Raw genomic sequence first — 19,056 nt, 5'->3', positions numbered from 1 at the left:
TTTCAACCAGAGAACCACAGACTGCAAGAGCCAGGAGACCACCTCGTGTAAGCCACAACGACCTGCTGGGAATCTGGAAGAAAGCAATCCAAGTCAACCCATTTAATCCTGAACTCCGGATTGGTGCTATCGAACTGTTTTATCTCACCCTTAAAATCCATGTTTTTTATCTTATATGTGTGTTTGTGTATAGGGGTTTAAGAAGGGGTGGAGTTTAAGTTATAGAGTTAAAGGTTAGCAGTTGATATTTCTTTCTTTTGCCACTGGTTACAGACAAGTTGTTTAATAAACAGTTATTTTCTTGTTAAGTTTACAAACCTGGTGCTTGTATTCTTTTAACCTAAATTAAACAGTTAGGCAGAACTGGAGCAATTTGGTGGTCTGATTAAGCCTTTCACAATTGTCTCGGCTCGGGGAGCAGTGGGGCTCGAAACTAGAGTGCACTGTCCCCAGCGAGTCGTGACACTGGCAAGAAAAAAAGATTTATCTGATTCACCTTCTACCATCCTAGCAGCCACATAATACAATGATAATGGAGTTACTGTCTAACCGGAGCAATTAATCACTGTCAATGAGACTAGAAGGGGTTGTGCTCTGTCCTTGTTTTACTTGAGAAACAAGCTTGAAACTGAGCAGTCAGTTCAGGCAAATCCTGGGCCATTTCGTGCTGTGGATTTGGTTCCATTGAGAACTTAGCTGAGATAGACTCAAATGGATCCACCTCTGGATTTTAATCACCATCAGGCAGGTGAGAGGGAGGTCCTGTGGCACAGTGGATAGTGTCCCTGCCTCTGAGCCAGACGGTCCAGGTTTAAGTCCCACTCCAGGACTTGTTGGCCAAGGAAGGTGCTTTCATGGCGTGACCAAACAGGATGAGTACCAATCTGTAAATCCTTCCAACAGCAGGTGGTCAAAGCGGCAAAGACTCCTGGTCAGCTATGTGACAACTGAAGCCTCTGCCATCACTATCCATAGCTCTAGGCTACAACATAAATGTAAATGTGCATGTTGCCACAGCAACTTGGAAACCTGGAGGAACGGTTCACGTGAGTCAGGGTGGATCTGGGACCTGCCCTACCTGCAAAGGGGGTTGTGGTGGTGTGTGTCAGAGCTGTCTTTGGGCAGAGCACTCAAGGAGGAGACAGCAGCTGAGGCACATTGCCCTATCTGTTTAGACTTGATTCGGACAAGATTTCCGAGGTGACAAATGATCAGAGGCAGCGCATGTCAAATCCTTGCTAATCCCAAGTTTTTAGTAAAACCATTTCACCTCATGGCACAGAGAGGGAGAAAGATTACTATTGGAAGTCAAGGGTGACGTAGGTTCTAATATGGTTACTTGACCCTGAAACCAAAGAACACGGAATAAAAAGTTTTTGATCAGATTAGGGATTGGAATTTTTCAAAATAAATTAGTTGATCTCCTATGGTTCTTCTACATGGACAATATCTATTTTTAATCACAGAATCTTTACGGGGCAGAAGGAGGCCATTCGGCCCATCAAGTTCCTCTGAAAAAGCATTCTACGTAGTCGCACTCCCCTGCCTTATCCCTGTAACTTTGCACATAATTATCAAACTCTTCCTGTGTTGTTTTTCCCTGTTTGCATTTTGACACTTGAAAGTTGGAATCTTCTACACAATGAAAAATTTTTGGAGTCAAGATAATTTCCAGGTCCCATCCCCGGAGGGGTCAATGCTGAGCTGAATTTTCCGGGAGGCAGCTAATTGAGACGGACCTGCACATTTACTATACAGTTAAAGATGGTATCAGGTTCTTGGGACAGAAACAGTTATATATTCATCCAGAGACATTTAGAATTAGACTGCATACGCTGTTAAACATGGATCATCTTTTATTTATTATTCTCTTCCTAGCAGACTCCCTCTGCTGGTACATGTGTGTATGGTAGCCTCAAGTAGACAAAATGCTCAATGCAATTTTCAATACAATCCAAATGGTGGGTGGGTTCCCAAAGTGGGAAGCCCAATCAGATGGCTCGAAGCTCTGGCTGGCCAAAAGCCCCTCCAGGAGAGGTGGGTGTCTCTGAAGGAGGCAGGAGACCATGAGGGCACCTCAGAATGGAAGAGTCCCCTGAAACATTCAGAACCAGTAGAAATAAACAGTGGCCACAGCTGTCATGCCATCACTGTGGAGAGGGACACCTTCATCGAATTAATTGTGACCATGACTGGGGCTTTCTCACCACAGCAGCTCCTTTGTTAGGTCGGGGAAGGGGGGATGGAGTTTGAGAGAAGTATCAATGGCCACCTAGCACCAACAGATCACCACCGGGGGGGGGGGGGTGCTTGTCTACTGACTGTGCCATTGTCATGCCCCAGTTGGCCCCAGTTTGCCCCTTAAGGGCCTAATTGGCTACCCAATGCTGCCAGGGCAGGTAGCCACTGCCATGTTGACCCCATCTCCGGCAAGGTCGCTCGGAGCAGGGAATACACTGGGGAGCCAAGCTGATGTGCCATTTTTGATCCAAAGCCACTTCAGCAGGACCAGGAAGATTCTGCCCAAAGTCTTTCCATTTCGCTCTGTTTGCATTCCATTCTTTCAGCCTCGCTATTCTTTCTTCTTTACGAGTTGCTCAAACTGGCCAAGTGCGGCCGTTATCTTTCTTTGTCTCCGACTTTATACCTCCCTTATTCCATCATTTAACATCTTCCTTCTGTCTCCTCTCTCCTCTCCACTGCTGTCCCATTACCTCAGTATATATCGTTGTACCATTTTTCTCTCTTTTTCTTCTGTATCCCTCCTTTCCTGAACGACACTCTCGTTTTTCCTCCTGCCCCTTTAATAGAGTGCAGGTTATCTCAGGCCTCGACTGCAGTGGGCCAAAGGGTAGTTGTGCCGCAGGAACCTTGTTTTGAATTCTCAGATATATATTTTAAATCTGGCATATTTATCTTTTTGTTTACTCTTATCCAGTAGTATGATTCATAATCTGCCTTGTTTTTTCTGGAAAGTGAAAGTAACTAGTCATAAATCTGCCTTTTTTCTGCCACATTAATCCCACTACAAATAGCTACTGTACAATGTGGCTGCCGATAGAACCCAGCATGTCTTACCCACTCCAAGGCACCGCAGTGACACAAATAGCAAAGGACCTCAGAAACCCCATCTGTTGCTAACTGGTGCTTGTTTTAATATCCCACTATAAAACCCACAGTGGCACAACAAACATGCTCCATTCTATTCATCCACTCCCCCTCATCAAAACATATTGACTAAAGCAAGTTCAAATCCCACCCTTTCCTCCTACTCCTCGCCAAATATTATTGTTCCTTTTGGAACCACAATTCCTCTATTTTTCCTCAACTTGTTTCCGGAATTTATCGCAGAATGTCAAAAGAAAGAACTCGCATATATATAGCACTTTGCAGCCAGTGAGGCGCTTTTCATGTGTCGACACTGTTATAATGTAGGAAACGCGACAGCCAATTTGCACACAGCAAGATTCCACAAACCGCAGTACGATAACGATCAGAGAATCTGTTTTGGTGATGTTGATAGAGGGATTAACATCGGCCAGGGCACAGGGATAACTCTCCTGCTCTTCTTCAAAATAGTAGCGTGGGACCTTTTACATCCACCTGAGAGTGCAGACAGGGCCTTGATGCAACATCCCATCTGAAAGATGGCATCTCCAACCATGTAGTACTCGCTCAGTGTCCAAGTATCCAGAGTGGCTAAATTAAATGAATTGTTGCTGTTTGCTTGTTTTCCTTGTGACACTTAAGCGGCATCTTAGGGAAGCCACTTTCACACTGAAAAGACAATCGATATTTCACTTAAAGTGAATAGACAGGAGAGGGACAGTATTGGCATCAGTGCAAGGAGGAGTCAGCTAGCAACTCCACTGAATACCTTGTAGATTGTCAGGGAACTCCCGAATAGCTACTGGGAGATGTCCGGTAGCAGCCTTCGGACTTGGCAGTAAGGTAGCCTGAAGGCAAACACATATGTATCATTTGTACTTTCTCCTCTAAAAAGGTGAAAGGAAAGGGCAGTAAACAAGCACTTTCCCCTAGAAATGTCTCCCTCGCTGCTGCTCTTAATGCCATTAATTAAAAATGTTACATACACTTAACTTACAAAAATGATTTTCTGATGTCAGGGGCTCATGTTAGGCTGCCACCATTTAATTTGCTGTTGTCACGGTGATGAAGGTCTGCAAGTTACCATAAGCAATGTAACTGTGAATGGAATTTTGCCCACTTTAAAATTAATCGCTGGTCGGGACTTTTACGGGATCAGTCCCACTCCTGCTGGTTTGCCTCTTTAGGTTAATTCTAAAGGAACTCTATCATGCAGCAGATCCTAAACTGTCCAGCTCCCTCTTAAATGGAGGATTCAGGGCCACAGCAAATGCTGGGCCACAGAAACATATTCCAGAGACTTGAGCACATACCCCAGGATGATACTTGTGCAGTACTGAGGAAGTGCTGCACTGTCAGAGGTACCATCTTTCAGATGAGACATGGAACTGAGGTGCTGTCTGCCCTCTCTTGGCACTATTTTTAAGAAGAGCAGGGAAGTCTCCCTAATGTCCTGTCCAACATTAAAAAGGATTACATTGGCAGAGAAATAGGTCATTTAGCCCAACCAGTCTATGCTGGGGTTTATACTCCACTTGAGCCTCTTCCCATTTTCCCTCATTTAAATCTAACATTCTCTATTTCATTCTTCCTCAGATTAGTCTAGCTTCCCCTTGAATGCATCTACACTATTCATCTTAACCACTCCCTATGGTAGCAAATGACACATTCTCACAACTCTCTGGGTGAAGAAGTTTATTCTGAATTCCCTATCGAATTTCTTGCTGACTGTCTTATATTGACGGCCTCTAGTTATGCTCTTCCCCACAAGAGGAAACATTCTCTCTGTATCCACTCAATCCTCTGTCACTACACTTTATTATGGTGATTTTTAAGAAAAAGTAGCAATGCCTCTGTTATCTTTTCCCTGGGTTATTTTAAAATATGTGGATGCAATCCATCTGGACCAGGGGATTTATCCTCTGAGTTTGGTTAGTTTATTCAATACATCCCTTTTTTATTTTAAATGTACTTATCTCATTGCTCACTCATCATTCGATGGCATGTCTGTATCTCCCTGCGAAATACTGAAGCATGTTGGTTATTTAATATTTCTGCCATCTCGCTATTGTTAGCTGTGGTATTATCCTTCCTATTCTCATCACTGCCTTCCTTTCTTATTGTGTGCCTGTAAAATATTTCACTATTTTGTTTTTTGCTCCATGCCATGTTCTTCTTTGCCTTCCTAATTGTTTTTTAGATCCCTCTCTTAATCTCTTCCTATTCTCCCTCCTGAGAGGCGGCTTGGGACATTTCATTACGCTAAAGGCACAATATAAATACAAAGTGTGGTCATCATGCATCTCTCATGCAATACAACCAAAACTGATTATCTGGTCATTATCGCATTGCTGTTTCTGGGATCATGCTGTGCACAAACTGGCTCCTGCGTTTCCCACACTGCAATAGCACCTGTAGTGTTCCAAAGAAGAGTCATATTCGACTGGAAACATTAACTCTGTTTCTCTCGCCACGGATGCTAGAGACCTGCTGAGTTTTCCCAGCACGTTGTTTCTATTTCGGGTCTCCAGTATTTTGCTTTTATTACACCTGCAGTGTTTAATTGTTCTGTGTTTGATTATGTGTCTGTTTACTACTGATGCTCACTGTGCTCAATTGGTTTAGCTTGACCCACAGAAAAGTAAACAAACTGCTGAAAGAGCTGGAAGCCAGAGTTGAAGCATGAAGCAGGCATTTTAAAGCACTGAATAAAATCTGTAGCATACAGGGAGACTAGCATCATCTCTGCATAGCTCTGAGATATAAACTGTACCATAGCATCTATACCACCAAAACATTACGTGGCCTTATAAAATGCTTTGGTAGGTCCCAAGATTGTGAATGGCGCTACATAAATGTATGTCCTTTCTATCAGGATCCCGGTTCCCAGACACACGCACCCCCCTCCTCTAGCTGCTACAGTCACATACTGACTTGGGGATACCTCCGTTCTAGCCACTCAAAATATTGGATTGTTTCCCTTCCAAAGATGCGGGAACCCCGCCCCCACCCCATTCAGATTACAGTCTAGGAGGGACCATCCCATACCATTAAAATGTGTTCCTTCCTTTTCGTGTATTTCAAACTTCTCTTGCTCATTTCGCAATTGGTGACATTTGAAGCACTGGATCCTTCAGTGTGTTCCCTGGACTCAGATCACCATCCACCACTTACAGTGTAAATATTATCCTGTGGTTTCCAGGCGAAATGTCTCTAGACAGAGACAGGGGGGAAACGGCTCTCACTCTGCTTCAGAGGGTGAGAACATACAGCACGCGTATCTTGGGGCAAATTAACCGCAGTTATGAGTTATTTGAGAAAGAGTCACGCAGACTCGAAACGTTAACTCTGTTTCTCTCTCCACAGATGCTGTCAGACCTGCTGAGAGTGTTTCCAGCATTTTCTGTTTTCATTTCAGATTTGCAGCATCCGCAGTATTTTGCTTTTATATGAATTATTTGTGAGTGTTGGGAGGGGGTGCGAAGGAATTGGGGGGGGGGGGGGGGTGACATTTGGACTCGCAGGAGAATCATCCCGCCCCCACTTAATCCTTTTTGGGAACATTAATACTGAGAGTGTCAGTGTAGTTCCAGCTCATACCCTCAGAACTGCACAAAGCGACTCACAGCCAGCGGAGGGCTGATTTAGTGCAAAGCCAGACTGAGAGAGCAGCAGGCAGGAACTCAGAGTGGAATCCGGCCCCGGCGGGGGTCACTCTGCGGCTCATCTGCAGTTTGCTGTAAGCGAGCCGCCGGAGTTTAAAGTGTAACCTGGAGTTACCTATTAAAGCTGCCTGAGTGGAACAACATAAACCGGTCACCCCAACACAGCAGGAGGGATTTCACCGAGGCTGCTCAATATCCAGCTGCCAATACTAAAGGGGAGAGAGGGGGTGCTGACAAGAGGGCAGGGTCTGGGACTGGGAGGGGGTCTGGAATGTGGGGAAAACAAAAACAGAATTACCTGGAAAAACTCAGCAGGTCCGGCAGCATCGTTTCTCGAAACGTCAACTCTTTTCTTTTCCGCCGATGCTGCCAGACCTGCTGAGTTTTTCCAGGTAATTCTGTTTTTGTTTTGGATTTCTAGCATCCGCAGTTTTTTGTTTTTATCTTTTTGTTTTTATCTCTGGAATGTGGGGGTTGGGTCTATGGGGTGGGGAGTGTGGGTCTGGGGCTGGGTCTGGGAGGTGGGGGTGGGTCTGGGACTGGGTCTGGGAGGTGGGGGTGGGTCTGGGGCTGGGTCTGGTAGGTGGGGGGCGGATCTGGATCTGGGAGGTGGGGGTGAGTCTGAGACTGGGTCTGGGAGATGGGGGTGGGTCTGGAATTGGGTCTGGGAGGTGGGGGTGAGTCTGGGATTGGGTCTGGGAGGTGGGGGGTGGATCTGGATCTGGGAGGTGGGGGTGAGTCTGGGATTGGGTCTGGGAGGTGGGGGGCGGATCTGGATCTGGGAGGTGGGGGTGAGTCTGGGATTGGGTCTGGGAGGTGGGGGGTGGATCTGGATCTGGGAGGTGGGGGTGACTCTGGGACTGGGTCTGGGAGGTGGGGGAGGGTCTCGAATTGGGTCTGGGAGGTGGGGTTGAGTCTGGAATTGGGTCTGGGAGGTGGGGGTGCGTCTGGGATTGGGTCTGGGAGGTGGGGGTGAGTCTGGGTCTGGGTCTGGGAGGTGGGGGTGAGTCTGGGATTGGGTCTGGGGGGTGGGGAGTGGGTCTGGGCGGGGACTGGGGGGTGGGGGGTGGGTCTGGGCGGGGACTGGGGGGTGGGGAGTGGGTCTGGGTCTGGAAGGTGGGGGTTGGGTTTGGGCGGGGACTGGGGGGTGGGGAGTGGGTCTGGGCGGGTACTGGGGGGTGGGGAGTGGGTCTGGGTGGGGTCTGGGGGGTGGGGGGTGGGTCTGGGTCTGGAAGGTGGGGGTTGGGTCTGGGTCTGGAAGGTGGGGGGTGGGTTTGGGCGGGGTCTGGGGGGGTGGGGAGTGGGTTTGGGCGGGGACTGGGGGGTGGGGAGTGGGTTTGGGCGGGGACTGGGGGGTGGGGTTACAGAGCTTGGGAGCGAGCAGGAGAAGTTTAAAATTCAGGCATCGCTGGAGCGGGAGTTTCTGCAGCCCCTGGGCAGACAGTGGGGGGCAGACAGTGGGGGGGCAGACAGTGGGGGGGGGGGGGCAGACAGTGGGGGCAGACAGTGGGGGGCAGACAGTGGGGGGGCAGACAGTGGGGGGGCAGACAGTGGGGGGGGGGGGGCAGACAGTGGGGGCAGACAGTGCATCTCTGTGTAATCGATTCACGGAAAATCGCGCCGGTTTTCCCCAAATGGCGCGAACTGGTCCTTTCAGACTTAATTTTTAAAAAAAAACTAAAAAATGAGGGACTCGATCTTTAAGTGAGGCGACGGAGGGGGAGAGAAAGGGAGAAAAGGACGGTTCAGGCAGGAGGTGAGCGGCCAGAGCTGGAGAAATTGTTTCATTTAAAACCTCGGGAAGTGACAGAACCGGGAACCATCGGGAGGAGCATTTCCAGCTTCAGCCTACCTGGAGGAGAGTTTAAATCCTCCGAACTCAGTCTCAACCCAGTCACATTTTAACACGCGGGCCAAACTCAGGGCAAACTATTGCTTTTCTGTCTAGCTGAGTGTGGGAAATGCAATAAAGTCAGTGAGGCTGAAGGGAGTTTTGAAACTGTGGTGATCAAGACAACATTCCCCCGCCCTCCTGGCGAATCTGCCTGTTTTGGCCCACGCAGAGTCAGCCTGAGAGCATTCACACTGCCGCCTTCTAACCCCTGGCGGACCAGGACTTTGGGGGAGCAGCCCAGCCGGTTATAAACTGGGGGAAACCTGACTCCCCCGACCCTCCCCAAACCCCCAGCCCCGGGGTCTCAGCCAATCAGCTGTCAGCACACAACAACAATTCAAAAGCATCTTGACGAACTCCGCCAGAGCGATCAGTTTTTCTAGTTCTGATTCACAAGTTGAGACTGACCCAGAGAGAAACACGCGGATTGCGATGGTCTGTGCTCCCCTGGTCTCTATACGCAGCTCTCCACACCCCACAACCTCCCGAAACGGAAAAAATAAAACCGTGTATTTATTTCAATAAATGATGTTTGAAGAATAAACATTGACCAAGGCAGTGAAGAGAACTGCCCCCTCTTATTTTTTTGAAATGCTTTCCTGACGTTGCGTGTCCACCTGAGAGGACAGAATGCCTAACACCTCAGACAGTGCGGCACTCCCGCACTGAGAGGCTCACCCTGGATTGCGCGCTCAACTCACTGCAGTGGGACACTGAGCCTTGTGACCGGGGAGGGGGAATATACTACACGCCGTCACTTATAAGGAGGGGGCTGGTGTGAGCAAGTTGGCGACTGAGGGATTCTGGCAAATTCCACTCAATCCCTGTTCCCGGACTTTGCTGCCCTGGAAACCGTGTTAATATCAGTGCCTCATCTCACTTTCTCTGTCCCTGGGATAGATTCATCACTCAGTTACTACACTGTCCCTGGGAATAGATTAATGACTGAGTTTTTACAGTCTCCCTGGGATAGTACTATCACTGAGCTACTACACTGTCCCTGGGATAGATCCATCACTGAGTTACTAAATCGTCAGCTCTAACCCTCACTTGAACAAACCGTATCCAGGCTTTATTATAAAATTCAATGTGACAGCGTGGGCGAACAGTTACTGAACCATTGGAGTAGTCAGTCTCCCATTTTAACAGCTTAAAATGAAACTGTAATAACTTGTAACCAGCTGAGATCAACTTTATCGCCGTTGGTACGAGGGGGAGATGCCAGTTTAACACCTCTGCTTAGTCCCCCATCCCATCCGGGGTAATATCTCTGACATCGCAAAACGGAGTATCAAACCCCCTTGATATTCAACTCCCAGTGGAACTGGAATAGAGCAAAACCCGGTTTAGGGAGAGGGATAGAGGGACTGAATGAGATTCCACACTCCACATTAGGTCCCCTTACACCCCCGTTACCTTCATCCAGCCACCACATGGGCCCTTCTGTAACTTGTCACCAAATCTCTGCTTGTTCTGACCCAGCTGCACCCTCAGCTACTTCGGATTTCCGATTAAGCCGTCACCCTGCGCATGGTGTCATCTCACTGAAACTGATACCTGCTCTTCCTCTGGCTCTGGGCCTAAGGACATTCTCCAGCTCCTGTCCTTCACAACGTAGATAAAGACCTTTCACTGGGCTCGCTGTCACCTACCCTACCCGCTCCCCTGCCCTGCTCACCCCGGTGCCCCACTCTGTACCTCCTGCTCCCTCACACCCTCTCCCACTGTTGCTAACATTTCCCATGGAGAGTGTTTCTCTTGTTCAAGAATAATCCAGTTTACTCTCCGCCGATTATTGGGAGATACTTTCAGACTCCCAGAGCTTTATGGTTGGCTGCTGGTTAATATTACATCACCCAGCAACTGACTCTATCCCCCCAGTGAATCTACCCGCCCACTCAATCCTCCCCGTCAACTAATTGTAACCCCCAAACTCTAACCCGCAACCTATAAACCCCCTCAAACTATAAACCCCACTGTCCCTAACTCCCCCAACCGACTCTAAGCCCCCTCATTGATCCTAACCCCCTCCCCATTGACTCTAACCCCTCTCACTGATCCTAACCCACTCCCCATTGATTCTAACCCCCCTCACTGACCCTAAACCCCTCCCCATTGACTCTAACCCCCCTCACTGACCCTAAACCCCTCTCCATCGACTCTAACCCCCCTCATTGATCCTAAACCCCTCCCCATTGACTCTAACCCCCCTCACTGACCCTAAACCCCTCCCCATTGACTCTAACCCCCCCCCCTCACTGATCCTAACCCCTCCCCATTGACTCTAACCCCCCTCACTGACCCTAAACCCCTCCCCATTGACTCTAACCCCCCCCCCCACTGGCCCCAATCTTCCTCTCCCCCACTTTAATCCATTACTGAAACTCCACATGGACTCCCTCCCTCCCACGACCCTCATACCGACACCCCAAACGTCTATGAAAAATTGGACTCCCGGGAATGGGACACACTGTACTGAAAGCTGGAATAGCTAGGAATGGGAGCAGACCCCCAGCCCTGCAGAGCGCCTCTCCAACTGGCCCAACGAGGACGAAGCTGGCGCCAGGGCAATGCACAGACAAGCCCAGCGCGCACCCAAAAGCTGCATTCACTCCCTTGGAGAATCAAGGCGATGGGGTTATTCCGGACTGGAGTCTCTGATAATCTGATCTGCCCCCACCCACCCTCCCTCCCTCCCATCCTGCATACCAATCAAATCCGAGGGAGAAGAGAAGGGGACTGCGAGGTGTCCCCTTTGCCCAGCAGCAAGTACACCCCCCACCTCCACCTCCCCCCCCCCCCCCCCCCCACCACCACCACCCACCATACACCCGGCTCCAGTGCAACCCTAGTCCAGCGGACGGGTTCCAGGTGTCCCGGGGTCTGACTCGGCGACACTTGGTCAAGAGGCATCACCAGCAACGAACAACACATCAGCGGGGAGCAGGAGACCAGGGAAAGTTCAAACCTACCGTCCAGCCAGGTATCCCCGAGAGAGGCTGTCAGTAACATCTTCCTCCTGCAGGTCAGTCTGAATCTCCCTCTGCCTAATCTTCCCAATAATCCCAGTGTGGCCGCTTTCAAAGTGAAAACCCAGAAGTTTGCCGAGAGTCCTGCAGCCGGAGACGGGGCTGAGATGTCTTCAGATTATTTTTTTTCCCTTTTGGTCCCCTATTCCCCCCCCACCCACCCCTCCCCCTTCACCACTGTTGAATCTGTGTCTCTCTGACTTTGGTTGAAAGGTTGGAGATGAGCAATGTTAGCTCACCAGCTCTGAGCAGAGGGGAGGAGGAGGGGCCGCATGCGCAGCAATCCAGCAACCCCCCCCCCCCCACATCACTCATTAACATAAAAGCACAGAATGAGGCCATTCGGCCCAGCTGGCTCTTCCAAAGAGCTGGCTAATCTGCCCCACTGCCCCTTCCACCCAGTCCTGTCATTTTTTTTTTGTTCCAGTTCAAGGATTTGTCCAATTTTCTGTTGAAAGTGATTATTTATCCTGCTTGCACCGACCTTTGTAAAAGCAGCGACTCGCTGCATATACAAAAAAAAACAGTTTCAACTCCGGTCCTTCACCAACTACCTGTGCTCTCTTGTTACTGACCCTCTGCCTCAGTGGAAACAGTTTCTCCTTACTTACTCTGTCGAAACCCTTCCTAAATTTGAATGCCTCCACCAAACCTTCCAGAAACCTTCTGGGCGTGATGAGCAATCCCAGCTTCTCCAGTCTCTCCAATCGAACTGAAGTTCCACTCCGGGGTTTATGCCAGTCAATCTCCTGTACCTTCATATCTTTCCTAGCCTGCGCAGCCCGGAATTGGAGACAATACTCCAGTTACGGGGTTTAGTCAATGGTTTATAAAGATTTAGAATAACTTCCTTGATCGAAGCTTCTATAAAGCCAAGGAATCTGTAGGTTTTTTTAAAAAAAAGTTTCTCAACATGTCTTTCCAACTTGCAGCAACTGTACGTGTGTGCACCAGCAGCTCTGGCTTCTTGTGCGCCGCATTTAAATTGTACCACCTAGTTTATATTTGCATCTCCACGTTCGGCTTACTAAAATGAACCATTTCACACTTTTCTGTGTTAAACTTCATCTGTCACATAACTGCCCAATTCACTCCTGTAATGGACATAGATCATTCCCAGTAATTAACACACACTGTCCTGTAATGGACATAGATCACTCCCAGTAATTAACACACACTGTCCTGTAATGGACATAGATCACTCCCAATAATTAACACACACTGTCCTGTAATGGACATAGATCACTCCCAGTAATTAACACACACTGTCCTGTAATGGACATAGATCACTCCCAATAATTAACACACACTGTCCTGTAATGGACGCAGATCACTCCCAGTAATTAACACACACTGTTTTGGAAGGTTGATCCCTCGCGGTTTCACTTAGTGTGTTTTTAAGTTCGCTCCTACTGTCATCCCTCTGTAAACCATGGGACTAACGAGTCTGTTCAGCGGGGAGCCGACCCTGGAATCATAATAATCAATTAGGGGCTTGGGGACTGATTGAAAAATAATTGATTTTCAGTTCAATAATATCTCGCTTTCCTACCGGTTGTTAACTCCAACCAGCAGTGATTAAACTCCATGTTATGTAGAATGTAGCTTTTTTGTGCAGTTCACGGTGGGGGGTTTGTTAATGTAGTGCCCAGAAGGTTTGTCTTAATCCTATCAGTTCTATTTCTGGGGAAGAGTCGCTGAGTTTGAGTGAGAGCCATGGGACAGATTCCCACTGCTGAGCGTTTGGGAGCAGTTATGTTTTCTTAAGGTTTAGTCTATTTATGATTTATGCACATCATTTACACTAACACAGGGTGCACTGGTCACACTACAGGTGTCTCTCGCGATTCTTCTTCCCGCTGTTACATCGGTCTTTGCAATCTCACCCCGTCTTATTCGCAAACAGATATTTCAATGTAAATATTTGCTGATTCGAGTCAAAAGGTCGACAGAGAGGGGTCGAGAAACTTAAGGCCACGGGCGGGTTCGAGAAGTGTCCAGTTCCAGGCAACTGCGGGTGGGAGATTGAATAAATAAGTCACTGGTAAACAATGCTGGCAGGTGTGAGGAGAAGAACCGGGCAGAGCTGAGAGAAGTGTGTGGGCGGTCTCCCTTAATTGGCATTTTTGCATGTTGGGAACTGAGATTAATTTTGAGATGTGCCCGGCTCTTGTCTATTTCTGCCTGTCAGCCTCGCCCCAGAGATAGAAGGTTCACTCCGGAGACTTGAGAGCAACATCCAGCCTGGTTGTATAGTGGACATAGATCACTCCCAGTAACTAAAACACACTGTCCTATAATGGACATAGACCACTCCCAGTAATTAACACACACTGTCCTGTAATAGACATAGATCACGCTCAGTAATTAACACACACTGTCCTGTAATGGACATAGATCACGCTCAGTAATGAACACACTGTCCTGTAATGGACATAGATCACTCCCAGTAACTAATACACACTGTCCTGTAATGGACATAGATCACTCCCAGTAATTAACACCCATTGTCCTGTAATGGACATAGATCACTCCCAGTAATTAACACACACTGTCCTGTAATGGACATAGATCACGGTCAGTAACTAACACACACTGTTTTATTTACACTGAGTACCACAGCCTGGTATTCCCAGGGCAGTTACTGAGGGAGTGCTGCACTGTCAGCAGTGCACTGTTCCCCATGAGGACATCAGGCCATGGCGCTATTTCCAAGAAAACTAGGGGAGTTATCCCCAGAATCTTGGCCAATATTTATTCCTCAAGCAACATCCCTAGCAGTAAAACAGATTATTTGCTCATGATCACATTTCCGTTTTGTGGGATTTTGACCTGGATAATTTACACATTTCTTATTTTAGAAGTGATTAGATTTCAAAAGTATTTTCTGGGTTTCCAAGAGCTGAAGGGAGCATTAGCACACCCCAGGGGAATAAAAAAAACTCCACAACCTTCAACAAAAAGTATAGAAAGAAAAATGATACAAATTGCAGGGGTCAAGGGAAGAAGCAGGGGAGTGGGATTAACTGAATATCTCTACTGGAGCTAGTGCAGGTACAATGGGCTAAATCACCTCCTTCCATACTGTCTCATTCTGTCATTCTGTGGTTCATCCAGATGCATTTTTTCTGACCTTGATATATTCCAGCTTTTGGCAAGTAGATAAGCCAATCAACTGCCTAGAAGACGTTTCCAACAGCTGTAATTAACGTTAACTTGACCTTTTATTTAGAGCAATCGTTGCCGGGAATGGAAACTTGAGCTGTGACCTAAAAGTGAAAATTGGGGTCAGTTTGTGCTCAAGAGCCTAAGCTACTGATGAGCAACATCACAGGAGATTATCTTGAGTGGAAAGTGTTACAATTAGATTTTATGAAAAATCAATAAGACCAATATCGCTCCTCACCCTTTATCCCTAAGGTCTACTACTTGCTGATGGGACCTTGGACATGGTACATTTATGCCTTGTGTACCAACTTCAACCTTTTCTGGATGTGGAATCGGTCACAAGAATCTTGGCAGGAACATTGAGACATGTTGTGACTGAGCCAGATGTTGCTTCACCATCAGGAACACCTTGGCATTCAGGAGTTGTTTTAGTCTGCACGCTGTCAGCATTACCTCAATAACCATGTCAGATCAGGTTACCTGTTAGAAGGCTATAATCAGGAGTTGATAACTAATACACATGGATCGGGGGGTTATCAAGAGATTATTGTTGGCCCACACCATGTTCTGATTCCGATCTGATATAAATACATTCCCTGCACGCTTCTGTTTCAAGTCATTGGTTACCCAGTCTTCATCCCATTCCTGAGGACAGAAATGATTATCTGTTGTACTTACCCACCTTAACCTGACCTCATACAGCATCCAATTTCCTAACTGTCTCCCCATTCTGATGAGGACAAGCCCTAAGTTATAAACCCAACCACAGTTAAACTGCAATAGTGCCTGTCCTTACCCATGAGGTGACAGCAATGAGGATAAAATAGCTACAGAAAATAAAGCCCACTACAAGGACTAAAATAAGGACAGATGGATTGAGAAGGCAGTCATCTCTCAATGTCCATTCTCATCCCAATCCAGCTCCTAGAGTGGTACCTGCGAATACCTGTAACCTGGATGGTGAGCTAATATTCACTGAATTTTCTGGTTGACACCCAATGGAATGAAAGAATACTACTAGATTTAACTGGTCCCAATGAATATAGTCCCAATGGACTGGTAACACTCCCAAAATCCCAGTAGACTGGGGACATTCCCAAAATCCCAATAGACTGGGGACATTCTATAATCCCAACAGACTGGTGGCATTCCCAAAATCTCAACAGACAGGGAAGATTCCAATAATCCCAACAGACTGAGGACATTTCATAATCCCAATGGACTGGCAACATTCTCAAAATCCCAGTGACGTTCCTATAATCCCAATGGACTGGCAATACTCCCAAAATCCCAATGGACTGGGGACATTCCCATAATCCCAATAGATTGGCAACACTCCCAAAATCATAATGGACTGGCAACACTTCCAAAATCTCAATGGACTGGGGACATTCCCATAAGCCCAATAGATTAGCAACACTCCCAAAATCATAATGGACTGGCAACACTTCCAAAATCTCAATGGACTGGGGACATTCCCATAATCCCAATAGATTGGCAACACTCCCAAAATCATAATGGACTGGCAACACTTCCAAAATCTCAATGGACTGGGGACATTCCCATAATCCCAATGGACTGGTGATATTGCCATGGTCCCAGAGTTCTGGTGATATTGCCACGGTCCCAGAGTTCTGGTGATATTGCCATGATCCTAGAGTTCTGATGATATTGCCACGGTCCTAGAGTTCTGATGATATTGCCATGTTCCTAGAGTTCTGGTGATATTGCCAAGGTGCCAGAGTTCTGGTGATATTGCTACGGTCTCAGAGTTCTGGTGATATTGCCATGGTCCCAGAGTTCTGATGATATTGCCACGGTCCCAGAGTTCTGGTGATATTGCCATGGTCCCAGAGTTCTGGTGATATTGCCATGATCCTAGAGTTCTGATGATATTGCCATGGTCCCAGAGTTCTGGTGATATTGCCACGGTCCCAGAGTTCTGGTGATATTGCCATGGTGCCAGAGTTCTGGTGATATTGCCATGGTGCCAGAGTTCTGGTGATATTGCCATGGTCCCAGAGTTCTGGTGATATTGCCATGATCCTAGAGTTCTGATGATATTGCCATGGCGCCAGCAGACTGCTGGGTTTTCACACTCACAATGAACTGTTCCCATACAGCCATCCAACCCGTGCAGCAATCCTCATCCTACAATTGTGTTTGAACTCAGCTGGGAGTCATTCCAAATGCAAGACCTAGTGGGAGGTGCGCAGGGAGAGTTCGAGCAGAGGAAACTTCAGTATCTTCAAACCTGGTGTAGCCCACAGACAAGAGACATGAACCATTTCATTTCTTTCCCCTAAGGGTGCAATAGGAAAGATCACAATCCATTTCTGGATTAGTATTCATGGCAGATGGGTGAACATATGATGTGACCGTGGCTCAAATCATAGAATCTTACAGCACAGAAGGAAGCCGTTTGCTTCATTGTGCCCGTGGAGATTCTCTGAAAGAGGAAGTCCCACCTTCCTAATCTTTCTTCATTGTCCTGCAAATATTTTCCCTTCAAGTATGTGTCAAATAGCCTTTTGAAAGTTACCACCTTCATCTGTTTCCATCGCCCCTTCAGACTGTGCATTCCCTCTCGTTAAAGCTCAGTTGATCACTGAGGTCCTGGAACTAGTCCATAATAGGAAAACACTGTTTAAAAAAAACCTCCCTGTGTGAGGATTTGAGAACCTGTGTGGGACATTTAAGGATATGGGCTATTTTTTTTTTTGCTGCTGACATTCAGTCTGTTGCATGTAACCAACATTGAGTTTTTCCAGAACAATTTTATTTTGAAACTTGTCTTTCTTTGTATTTTCAAGACAAATTAAAAGGGGGACTGAGATGTTGATAACTATCCTACTGCTCTGCTCTCTCCATATAGCCCATGTAACACGCCTGCATTGAATATTTATCCAATTTCCCCTTTAAAAAGTTGACATCTTCCTTAACTTTTCCCTGAGCTAAAACATCCCATACTCTACATTCAAAACTCTCTGTGAAGAAATCTCTTGTAACCTGCCTCCTCACATTTAGAGTTAACATGAAGCGACCCTCCTTCTCACTGACTCACCAACCAGAGCCTGCCTGTCTCAACTTTGCTTTAACTTATATCTTTGCAAAGATTTCCCTTACTCAAATCTGTTGGTCTTAATTTCTGAATGTCTCCCAAGTATTTTTAAAAATGATCTCTGGAGTTTCCTCCTCAGAGTCCTGCAGTCTACAATCTGCCATTAAGTCAGCCAAGAATTGAGGGGCCTCTTGCCCAGTAATGGGGTCACCAAGTTTGGTCTGTCTGCCAACCTACAGTGAAATGAATGTGTGGTTTCTTTTCGAATTTTCAAGACTGTTCTTCTCAGAGGAGAGAAGGCTGAGAGGAGATTTGGGAGAGATATTCAAGATCATGAGGGCCTGGACAGAGTAGACAGGGGGAAACTGTTTGCACTCGTGAAAGGATCGAGAACAAGGGGGCACAGATTTAAAGTAATTGGCAAAAGGAGCAAAAATGACACGAGGGAAAACATTTGCACAGGGCGTGTGGTTAGGGTCTGGAATGCACAGCCTGAGAGTGGGGTGGAGGCAGGTGCATTCGAAACATTCAAAGGGGAACTAGACTGTTATCTGAAAAGGATGAATGTGCAGGGTTATGTGGAGAAGGCAGGAGAATGGCACTCAGCGAAAAGCTCATTCAGAGAGCCGATGCACACACCATGGGCTGAATGGCCTCCCACTGCATTGTAACAGCTCTTGTGATTCTGTGACTGATAGAAAGTTCTTGAGCGTCGATCATGTTGGGTTTAGAGAACCGAAAGTACATTGTTGAAATGTGTCTGGTGCAGCCTGAGGCAAGGCAGTAAAAAACATCTGCGCGATGATGTGGAATGCCCAGTAACCTGGCTTATTTACATAAAAAGATATCATTCTGCCAATCCCTATTAATCAAATAGTCTTCAGCTTATTCTGGTTAATCATGTTTAACGGAGGATCGCAGCCAACATTTTGGTGTTTGCTGATGGTGGTCCTTTTAATATTTTTCGCTCTGAATCTGTAATGTTCCTCAGGGATACGGAGGGCTCCCTGAGTTCGGCAGCTTGTTCCCAGCAATCTCCTCTAATGCTCCTGGCTAAGTTTTCAATAGATCTCGGGAAAGCTGTCTTTCTGAAAGGTTGATGTAAGTCCGTGACTGAGCGTGGCGGGCGGG

At 47.2% G+C, this 19,056-nt stretch overlaps 1 protein-coding gene across 1 annotated transcript in view; it reads right to left on the bottom strand.

Annotated features, from left to right (window-relative positions):
- The window catches only part of gcgra (glucagon receptor a), a 77,677-nt gene extending 65,880 nt beyond the window's left edge, over positions 1 to 11,797 (bottom strand). The window contains exon 1 of the mRNA XM_041216587.1: positions 11,640 to 11,797. The gene's annotated coding sequence lies outside the window, so the exon portion shown is untranslated. The remainder of the gene's footprint in view (positions 1 to 11,639) is intronic.
- Between the last annotated feature and the right edge of the window lie 7,259 nt (positions 11,798 to 19,056).

This window comes from Carcharodon carcharias, chromosome 22 (genome assembly GCF_017639515.1).
Source record: "Carcharodon carcharias isolate sCarCar2 chromosome 22, sCarCar2.pri, whole genome shotgun sequence".
Classification (NCBI taxonomy): Eukaryota; Metazoa; Chordata; class Chondrichthyes; order Lamniformes; family Lamnidae; genus Carcharodon; species Carcharodon carcharias.
This window is presented reverse-complemented; position numbering and strand designations above follow the sequence as displayed.